We start from the raw sequence: 9,404 nt of genomic DNA, 5'->3' as shown, positions 1-9,404 counted from the left end.
TTTCTGAGAGCTGAGTTTGGCTGTACACGAAACACTGAGATTAACCCATTCCTAGCTGCTTCCCCCTGTTTTCCCCCATGCTCCTGTTGCTCCTGGACATGTGTTCCTGTGTCTGGGGGTTGCTGAGTGCAGTGAGAGCTGAGCTGTCCCTCTGCAGCCTCCCCCATGGGCTCTGCCTGGTGCTGGACCCAGGCTTTGCTCAGGCAGGCTGAGCTTTAGGTGCCTCCAGAGAAAGGCAAAGCAGTGGTGAAGTTGGATTTCCCATCGTTCTAGAGCTGAATTACAGCTGTGTGCTGAGCACCAGGAGCTGTTTAGGAACACCTGCATCTCAGCAAGGTTTGTTCTGTTGTTCACCACTGACTGTGGTGCTGCAGCATCTCATTTTCTGTCCCTCTGTCCAAGTCTGTGACTTTTAGAGCATGAACTGCTTCTTGTTTTTAATGGAGCAGAACTGGGATTTTCTAAGCCAGGGATGCCAGTGCTTTTAAACTTTGTCACCTCAGAATAAGGTGATAGTCTGGGTTTTTCTGGATAACCAGGAAAAACAACCTGGTTGTTTCATGTTTCCTGGGGAAGGAGAGCAAGGCCAGTGTCTGTGTGGGGACAGTGACTGCAGCTGCTCAGTGTGGGATCAGCATGGGCACCTCTCAGAGTGTGTTTGGCGCATCTCAAACTTCCTTCCAGTCCTCAAAGGGGCTGAGAAAAAAAAGAGGGAGATTAACTTTTTACACAGGCAGACTGAACAAGAGGGGGAACAACTTTAACTGGGAGAAAATTAGATGATAGATGTGAGGAGGAAATTCTGTAGGCAGATTTTGGCAAGGCCCTGGCACAGGGTGCCCAGAGCAGCTGTGGCTGCCCCTGCATCCCTGGCAGTGCCCAAGGCCAGGCTGGACACTGGGACACCCTGGGACAGCGGGAGTGTCCCTGCCGTGGCAGGGTGGCACTGGGTGGGCTCTGGATACAGGCCCAGAGGCACGCAGGGGACACGGGCCCTGTGTCACCTGTGGGATGGGGCCTGCTGCCATCCGTGTTCCCGGTGTCCCCGCAGCCCTCGGCACCCGCTCCGCTGCTCTCGGTGTCCCGCGGCACCCCCCGCTCCCCCGGCAGGTCCGTCCCCGCCGCGGGACCCGCGCCCCGCACGGAGCACGAGTGGCCTGCGGCCCGCGGGACGCCCCACGCGTGTCCCGGCTCCTGCCCCGGTGCCACCTGCGGGACACCGGCGCCCCGTGACCCCCGAGCCCCGCACCCGGGGCCGCCCCCTCGCCCGCCGCTCCCGCGGCCCGGCCGGACCCGCGGCCGCCCCGGGGGGCGGGGGCGCGCCCGGGACCCCCCGCTCGGGGCCGGTGCCGGGGTTTGGGGGGGGTCCCGGGCGGGGGCCGGCGGGCGGGGGGGGGGGCGCGGGGCAGGGGCCGAGCGGCGGCACCGCATCAATCACCGCCCGCCCCGCCCCCCGCGCTGATTGACGCGGCCGTAGCCAATGGGGCGCGCCCATGCCCCACGGGCAGCCAATGGGCGCGGGGGAGGGCGGAAGGTCCCCGCTTGAAGGCGGCGGAGCGGCGCAGGTAGGAGCGGGCGGGGGGCGCGGAGCGGGCCGGGGGCTCGGGGGGCGGCCGCGCTCGGCCCGGGGGTCGCGGCCCCCGCCCCGCGGGCAGCGCCGGCCCCGGGCCCCGGCCCCGCCGTCCCCCAACTTGGCCGCGGGGGCCGGGCCGCGGCGGGGCCGGGGGGGGCGGGCGGCCGCTCCCGCCCGGGAGTTGGGGGTCGCGGGCAGGGTCGCGGCGGGCGCCGGGCCCGGGGCGCCGGGTGAGCTCCGCTCCGCCCCGCCGCGCTGCCCCGGGGGGCCGGGCCCGGCCGGCTCCGTGCGGAGCGGGGACCCCCCCGCCCGCCCCGCGCCTCCATTTTAGCCCGGGGAAGCGAGGCCGGGCCCGGGGGGCTTCGAGAAGGATCGGGGGTGGCGGCAGCCCCGGCCCCCCGCGCCCCGGGCCGCGCTGCGAGCGCCGCCGGGCCCGGCCCCGCCGGGCGGCCCGCGGCGGGATGGAGGTAACGGTGGGAGGGGGCGGCCGGGCCCCCTTGTGACAGCCCTTTCTGTCCCCAGCTCCTGCACTTTCCCACCTCCTCGAGTCAATAAATAAGAAACTTACATCCCGCCGGCGTCGGCTGCGAGGATCCGGAGGCCGTCCCCGTGCTGCCCACCTGGAGCGCAGGTGTGAGGATGGGCCTGGCCAGGATGCCCAGCAAGGTACGTGCCGTGTGCCCCGCTGCCCGCGCTGCTCGGGGCTCCCCGGCCCGCCCGGGGGTGCTCAGGTGCCTCGGCAGGTGCTGGGCTGGCTCCCGACCGTGCAGGATGACGCTGGAGCCCTGCACGTAGTTTCTTGGCTGATGCAGAAGTTTAAAATGGAGGTTTGGTGTTATGGCTGGAAGTGTGGATTCATCCTGTGTGTGTACAGGGTGTTTCTCTCTCCAAAGCCATTCCAGTGCCTGTAGTGAAGAGATGTGGAGTCTCCTCTTGGGAGCATGTGTGTGTATTTACAGGTGTTACCTGTCCTTGTGTGCAGCAGCATCGAGACATCAAGGCATGACTTGCCTAGAAAAAGAAAGATTTCCTGCTTTTTTTTTCCTCTCTTTATTGTGTTCATCCTTAAACCCCAGGTTTACACTATAAGGTCCTTTTAACTTGCTGATTTGATCTGGTTTGTATATATATTTATAGTATCAAAAGAGTTTTGTGTACACCTATCAAAGGGTCTTGGCTTTGTCCTGTGAAACCAAAGGTCTGAAGCTGGAGTTTCCTGCCCACATTTCTGGTTTCCCTGTGTGTGAGGCAGCCATGGTGCTCCTGGGTCTGGAGTGGAGCCTGGTGGGGCTTTGCTGGTGCTTCTTTAGAAAAGTGACCTCTTGCCTTGCTGATGTTATTGCACATTAAAAGTGTGTCCTGAACACTCAGGTACAGCAGTTGAGTTTGGTGCATCTGAATAAAACCTGAAGAGATGTGCTAAAGGGAAGGATATTTCCTTCTTTTCATAAATCTACAAGCCAAAGCAGCCTGACTTTAGGCCAATTATTGAGGCTGAATTTAGACAAATTCTCTTGTAATGGGAAAACCAAAAATCTTATCTCAATCTGTTCACACTGACCTTACGCAAATCTGCTGTGGTATCTGATCTCCAGTTGGCCAACACAGCAGCAAAGCTCTTGCTCTTTGTACACAGAACAACAGAGAGTTGTTTTGTGGGCTTTAAAATTGGAATTAAATCTCCCTGTAGTGGTTTTGGAGGCTATCGTGAAATACCTTGGAAATCTGTGTTGCTGCACTCCTGCTGACACTGGTGGGAATTAGGAGATAACTTCTCTGCAGCCTGGTCTTCATTTCCAAAGTGCCACCTGGGGTTTGACGTGTGGCTGTGTGGAGCCTCATTGACACGGGCGCTGGGGTGTTGTCAGCCCTGTGAGTGTCCCATTTGTCCCCATCCTCAGTGCCAGCTCCTTACTCTCATGCTGCAGTCTGGGAAGCCGTGGAGGAGAAAACCCAGCGAGGTTTCAGAGAGCTGTGGGATGGGGAGATGGGGCTGCTTTGGGAGGGCAGGGAAGGGCTCTGGGTCCTTTGTGCCTGCTGTGAGCTGGCAGGAGCTGAGGGAAGGAGCAGTGCCTGGTGTGCTGCTGGGGCCCTCGGGCTGTCCGGCTGTCAGTGTGTCCGGCTGTCAGTGTGTCCGGCTGTCAGTGTGTCCGGCTGTCAGTGTCCAGCCGTTGGGCTGTCTGGCCATCAGGCTGTCTGGCTGTGGGGTGTCCAGCCCTGTCAGGGTGTCTCTCCCTGTCTGGCCCTGTCAGGCTGCCCAGCCATCAGGATATCTGGCCCTGTGTGGCCGTCGCGGTGTCCGCCTGTCGGGCTGTCCAGCCATCGGCGTGTCCAGTGTGTCCTGTAAATCTATCACAGCATTCCAAGTGGGCTGTCTGGCTGTCGAGCTGTCTGGCCATCAGTGCATCTGGCTGTCAGGCTGTCTGGCCGTCGGGCTGTCCATCTGTCGGTGTGTCCAGCCGTCGGTGTGTCCAGCTGTCGGTGTGTCCAGCCATCGGTGTGTCCGGCCGCTGCATCCCCCGGCAGCTCTGCTGAGGGGCGTTTGCTTCTCGAGGGGAGGGTCTTGCTGGACCTTGATTTTTGGGAGTGTGTTGAGCGTGTCACAGCTTGAATTGCTCTACAGCTCTGCCAGGACCTGTCTGAGGGCTGTTCTCACCGTGGTCCCCCCCAGGAGCTCAAGCTCCTGGCAGCTGGTGTTGTCACAGTTTTGCAATGTTTTATTGGCACAGAAGAGAGCAGCTCAGTTACAGCCCTTGGGTTCTGTGGAGCTCGTGTCCCAGAGCACCTCAGAGGAAGGAGGTTTGTGGGAGCAGAGGAGCGGGGAGCTCTCCCTGGGAATGTGCTGCTCCAGCTCTTGCTGTGCCATGCTCACAGAACAGGGACTCGCTGCCTTCTCCTTCCCATTGCCATTTCCCTGTGGTTGCCTGGGCTCTCATTCTCCCATGCTGGATTTTTCGTAGGAAATATTTCATAGGAAATATGTGGTTTTTATTTCATAGGAAATATGTGTTTTATAGTGTCCATCCACCTTTCCCACGTTCAGGATGTTTCCCAAACTGAAATAGCATGGTTTTAGGCTCAAAAGTCGTTAATAATAACACTTAAGAGTTATTTTATGTACAGATATGCATGTGCTTGTTGTATAGAGACTGTTCAATTTTTGAGGATGATCCAATCAGAGCAAATAATGAGGATTAATAGGTGGAAAGATGAGGTAACAATAAGGTGTGAGTAGCTGGGTACACAGCCCTCACCAGCTATTGTGGTTTGAGTGTTCTGGATGCTTGGCAGAAGAGGACAATTCAAAGAATGATGCTGTAAAAATGGGGTTTCAATGGGGACAGCTGCTCTTGTTCATGGGGGGCATCTCCAGGTCAGGAACATCCCCTGTGAGGGACAGGTTGGTGGCTGGTCCAGGAGTGACCAGTTGTGGCACAGTTTTGAGTGGGAAGCTGAGACTGGCAGGGCCATAGAAGAGGCCAAAGCTGTGTAAATTTTACACTGCACAGCAATTTTTGCTACTCTTCTCCAGATCAGGCTGGACCATGGAAGCTGCAGCTGTGTCTGTGCTGCAGGAAAATCCAGACCTGCACTGGAATGTCAAGCTGGAATCTGGGCTCTTGGTCTGTGCCTCAGCAGAAAATCCTGATCAGAAGCTTTATTGCACAGGAATTTCTTTTAATTTTCTTCACAACAGATTGTCCTCACTCTTCTGTGCCAGTATAAAACCACATTTGTACCTGCTTCTACTTTTTAGCTGAACTCTAATTCAGCATTTGTGTGGTCACAGAGACCTCTGGGTGTCTCTGGCTGCAAGCCCAGGGGGTCGCACACACCCTTAGAAAAATGATGAAATGTGAATTTCCTGGCCCAGAAAACCCAGTTGTAATGAGAGTGCCGTGGTGCGGTTTGTTGAGCAATATATTGGATTTTAAAGAGTAACAGTAGTGCCTTGACTCTGTATCTCCAGATAGTTTTTAGAGGAAGGGAGCGTTGCTCAAGCACGTGGTGGGATTCCTGTGCAGGAGTTCTGATCCCTCCCAGCTCAGGGTATTCTGCAGTTGCTTCTGTGGTATTGAACTGCCCTGTGTGGTGCTGGGGCTTGAATCACGAGGAGGAAATAAACTTGTGCGTGTGTGTGCTGCATAGTGCAGGCCAGGATAGCACGTACTGGAAGGAGGGTTCCTGCTTACCTAGCTCTGCAGTTGAGCAGGACAGGTTTTGTTTTTACTCAGCGCATCTCTCGGTGGCGGTGAGCACAGTTGGCACTGCTGTGACTCTTCCTCTTTGCAGACAAACCATGGCATAAAGCACTTTTCCCTTGGCAGAGCTGCGTTCCTGCTGTAGAGGCAGCAGAGCCAGAGCAGGGGAGGAAGAGCCTTCGCCTGGCAGGAATCACAGCGGGTTTGTGGCACCCTGAGCGTGCCGGGCTCTGTGCTGGGCACAGTCAGTGTCACCGCCTGCCAGGGGCCAGGCTGAAGGTCACAGAGGGGAAATGGTTTGTGCGGTCCCAAAGGAATTCTGCCTTGCTCTTGGTGTGTCCTGTGTGATGGAGCTGTGAAGGGCAGGACCGGAGCAGCAGGAGCATCGGTGGCCGGGCTGCCAGCCCTGCGTGCCCCGGGCCCAGACCCTGCCTGGGGGCTGCGGGACAGCCCCGGAGCCCGGCTGGGGCACAGGGGGCTGCTTGGGCAGATTTCCTGGGCAGATTTTCTTTGGGCAGGTTTCCTGGCAATACCGCCGGGGACCATGGCAGGAGCGGTGCGGGCCAGGCCGGCAGCGAGCTCCCGGGGCTGCACTGGGCGCGGGAGAGCGTGACGTGCAGTTTTGCGGGAAAACGCTTAACCGGCGAAGGCTGTTTGTTTGATTTTTCCCGGGAGCTCGCTCGCAATGGCAGAGCGGCAGAACCGTGGATTTTGGCCAGGAAACGGTTAAAGCAGCGTTAAACCAGCGGCGTTGCGTGTCCCGTGTGTCCCCGGCCGCGGGCGGACTCCAACTCCCGCCGTGCCCCGCGCGCCGCCGCGGGCTCCCCCTGGCGGTGTCCGGCAGCGGCGGGGCCGCGGCGGGCGGACAAAAGGCGGCGGGTCCGCCCCTCCCTCCCTTTCCCCGCCCTCCCTCCCCGGCGGCGGCGGCGGCGGTGCCGGTGCCCGCCCCTTCCCCTCCCCTCCCGCACTGCAGCTCCTCCGCGCGGCCGCGGCGGGCGCTCGGCGGGGCCCCCCGGCTGCGGGCGGGCGCGGGTTGCGCTGCGCGGCGCGGCCGCCGGGGGCGCTGCGGCGGCGCCCCCCGCCTCCTCGCCGTCCTCCTCCTCCTTCCCCCCGGTGCATTCTCCGGCTGACGGGAGGGGGAGGGCAGGGAAGGAGCCCGGCCGCCATTTTCGAGCCGCGCCGCCGCCGCGCTCGCCCGGAGCAGGGGGGGACCGGGCGCGCCGACGAGAAGCGCCGCAGCGCCCGCTCCGCCCCAGCGCTCCGACCCGGGGGCGGGGGGGCCCCGCTCCCCCCCTCCCCCCCCACCCCCAGCACTGCAGCCGCCGAGGGAGACGGGCGAGCCCATCCCCCGTTCCGCCGGGGCGGGCGGGGGGGGCGCCGGGGGTGGCGGCGCCGCGGCTGCCGCCCCTCGTCCCGGGGGGGCCCGCTTGGTTTGTTTGCGAACTGCGCCCGTTTCGCCGCGGCCGAGCCCGCCCGGACCGCGCTCGCCGCTCGTCACGTGGTAGGTGCCGCTCGCCCCGCGCCCGCCGCCCCGCGCCCGCCGCGCCTCCCCCGCCGCCCCTTTGTTAGAGCCGCCGCGCCCCGCCGGGCCCCGCCGCCGCCGCGCCCCAACTTCTGCGAGCCCCCCCCCGCGCTGCCCTTCCCCTCCCCGGTGCGGCGGAAAGTGCGGGGGTCGCGGCAGGAGAGCCGCCCCGCACCCCCCCCCCCCTCCCCGCCCGCCGCCCCCGGTGCTGCTGCGTCTCCCCGGGGCGGGGGGGGCGCCGCGGGCGGGGGGCGGCGGCGCGGCTCGACATTGAAATCCCGGCGCCGGGGGTCCCGCAGGGTCGGGCCGGGGCCTCTCACGTGGCCGCTGCCCCCGGGGAGGGGAAGGGACGGACGGGAGGGAGGAAGGGGGGGCAGCGTTCCCTAACCTGGTGGGAAAAGGGGGGCTGGGGTGGGGGGGGGGGGCACGCGCGAAGTTTTAAAAGTAAACAGAAAAAAAAAATTAAATTGCATAACCTCAAAGCTTGCAAAACGCGTGGAGGGAGCAGGTCCCGCGGCCCCAAATCCGCCTGGAAAATAGGAGCGGAGCGGTGCCGGTAATCCCGGTGGGCTGTCACCGGCGGGAGCCGTGTCACCGGGCGCTCTCCCTTCTCCCGGGGTGCACAATAGCGTCATTTTCCAGGTGGCTTCGAGCTCCAAAACCGTCTCCCTGTATTTACTTTCTAGCCGCATATTTTGTATTTTATTTATTTGGAACCGGCCCTGCGGATCCAGGATTATTTCCCCCCAAACAAGCTGGAGGAGTCCGGCTATCCTGAAATGCTTTCCGTGATCCATACGTGTGTTTACTTCCATCACGGGATTAGCATCCTCCAGTGCTTGGTTACGGAGAAATTTCCATCATTTGGGGTATAAATGGGGGTTATGTAGGAGGAAAAAATAAATCAGCTAAATATATTGGGAACTAAACTTATTTTTCCCCCAAAAATCAGACCCACCTTCCAAACCGAGGTGTCATCTCTCCTCTGCTTGAATTTGTGTCCAGGTGGAGCAGAAGGCAGGCACTCCATAGATTATATTCCCTGTTATGTAAAATGCACTTGAATGACAAACTGTAGTTTTCCATGAAACCGGTCAGGATATGGGAGGAACTGCAGGTTTTTTATTTGTTTTGACTGACCATTATATTTTGAACTGCTTTGGGCCACGGCCGTGTCGCTGGTTACATCATGTCGTGTGTTGCGTTCGGGGTGCTTTGTGCCTGTGAAAATAAGGTGAGGAGGCAGCAGCCGGTCCCGGGCCGGGCGGGACTCGCCGTGGGTCGGTGCCGCTGCTGCGGGCGATGATAAAACACCGGGGCTGCCCGGGCTCTGAGCGTGGCTGTGCGTGTGCCCCGAGCCCCTGCCAGCCCGGGCATCTGCCTGCGTGCAGGCGTTTTCTCTTTAAAACCATATTTGTCCTTTTTATAGCCTTTGTTTTCACGGAGGAACCTCTGATGCTCTTCCCTGCTTTAGCGTATCCTCTTGGATTTTCATTCTGGCACGGGAACAGCGACGCTCCTCAAGCTGATTATATATATATATTTTTTTCTTTAATTGAGAAGTCAGCAGCGTTTTGAATCGGCCGAGGGGGCGGTGGAGCAGAGTGGGGCCGGGGAGAGCCGGGGGAGCCCCGGGCCGGTACCGATCCCGGTTCCCCCTTGGTTCCCCCTCGATTCCCGGCCCGGTTCCCGGCTCGGTTTCTGGCCCGGTTCCCCCTCGGTTCCCGGCCCGGTTCACCCTTGGTTCCTGGCCCGGTTCCCCCTCGGTCCCCGCTCGGTTCCCGGCCCGGTTTCTGGCCCGGTTCCCCCTCGGTTCCCCGCCCGCCCCCGCGCACCAGGGACGGGCGGCCCGGCTTTGGCGCGGCAGCGGGGATGGGGACGGTGTTTTGGTGGTTTTTTTTTGGTTGTTTTTTTGTTTTTTTTTTTTTTTTCCCCTGTATAGCCGCACTGCCAAGGTAGCACAGCTGTGTGGGGCTTAATGGATTGATATGCTGCAGGAGCAGTTAATTGTGGAACTTGGTTGTGGTACTGTTATAGCTGATTTGTAATGATTTAGCAATGAGGAATGACTTGTGTTCCCTCGTCAGAGGTGATAAAGCAGCAGATG

General features: G+C 60.6%; 1 protein-coding gene across 4 annotated transcripts in view; it reads left to right on the top strand.

Moving 5' to 3' along the window:
- Positions 1 to 1,529: 1,529 nt before the first annotated feature.
- KANSL1 (KAT8 regulatory NSL complex subunit 1) overlaps positions 1,530 to 9,404 on the top strand; it is a 74,454-nt gene continuing 66,579 nt past the window's right edge. For 2 of the 4 annotated variants that reach the window (XM_058041775.1, XM_058041774.1), the window contains exon 1: positions 2,093 to 2,239. The gene's annotated coding sequence lies outside the window, so the exon portion shown is untranslated. Of the gene's footprint in view, positions 1,566 to 2,092; positions 2,240 to 7,189; positions 7,277 to 9,404 lie in introns of those variants that run through there. The other 2 variants (XM_058041772.1, XM_058041773.1) reach the window with 2 other exon arrangements.

Source organism: Melospiza georgiana, chromosome 28 (assembly GCF_028018845.1).
Source record: "Melospiza georgiana isolate bMelGeo1 chromosome 28, bMelGeo1.pri, whole genome shotgun sequence".
Classification (NCBI taxonomy): Eukaryota; Metazoa; Chordata; class Aves; order Passeriformes; family Passerellidae; genus Melospiza; species Melospiza georgiana.
Note: the sequence above shows the minus strand (reverse complement) of the source record. Positions and strands in the feature narration are given on the sequence as shown.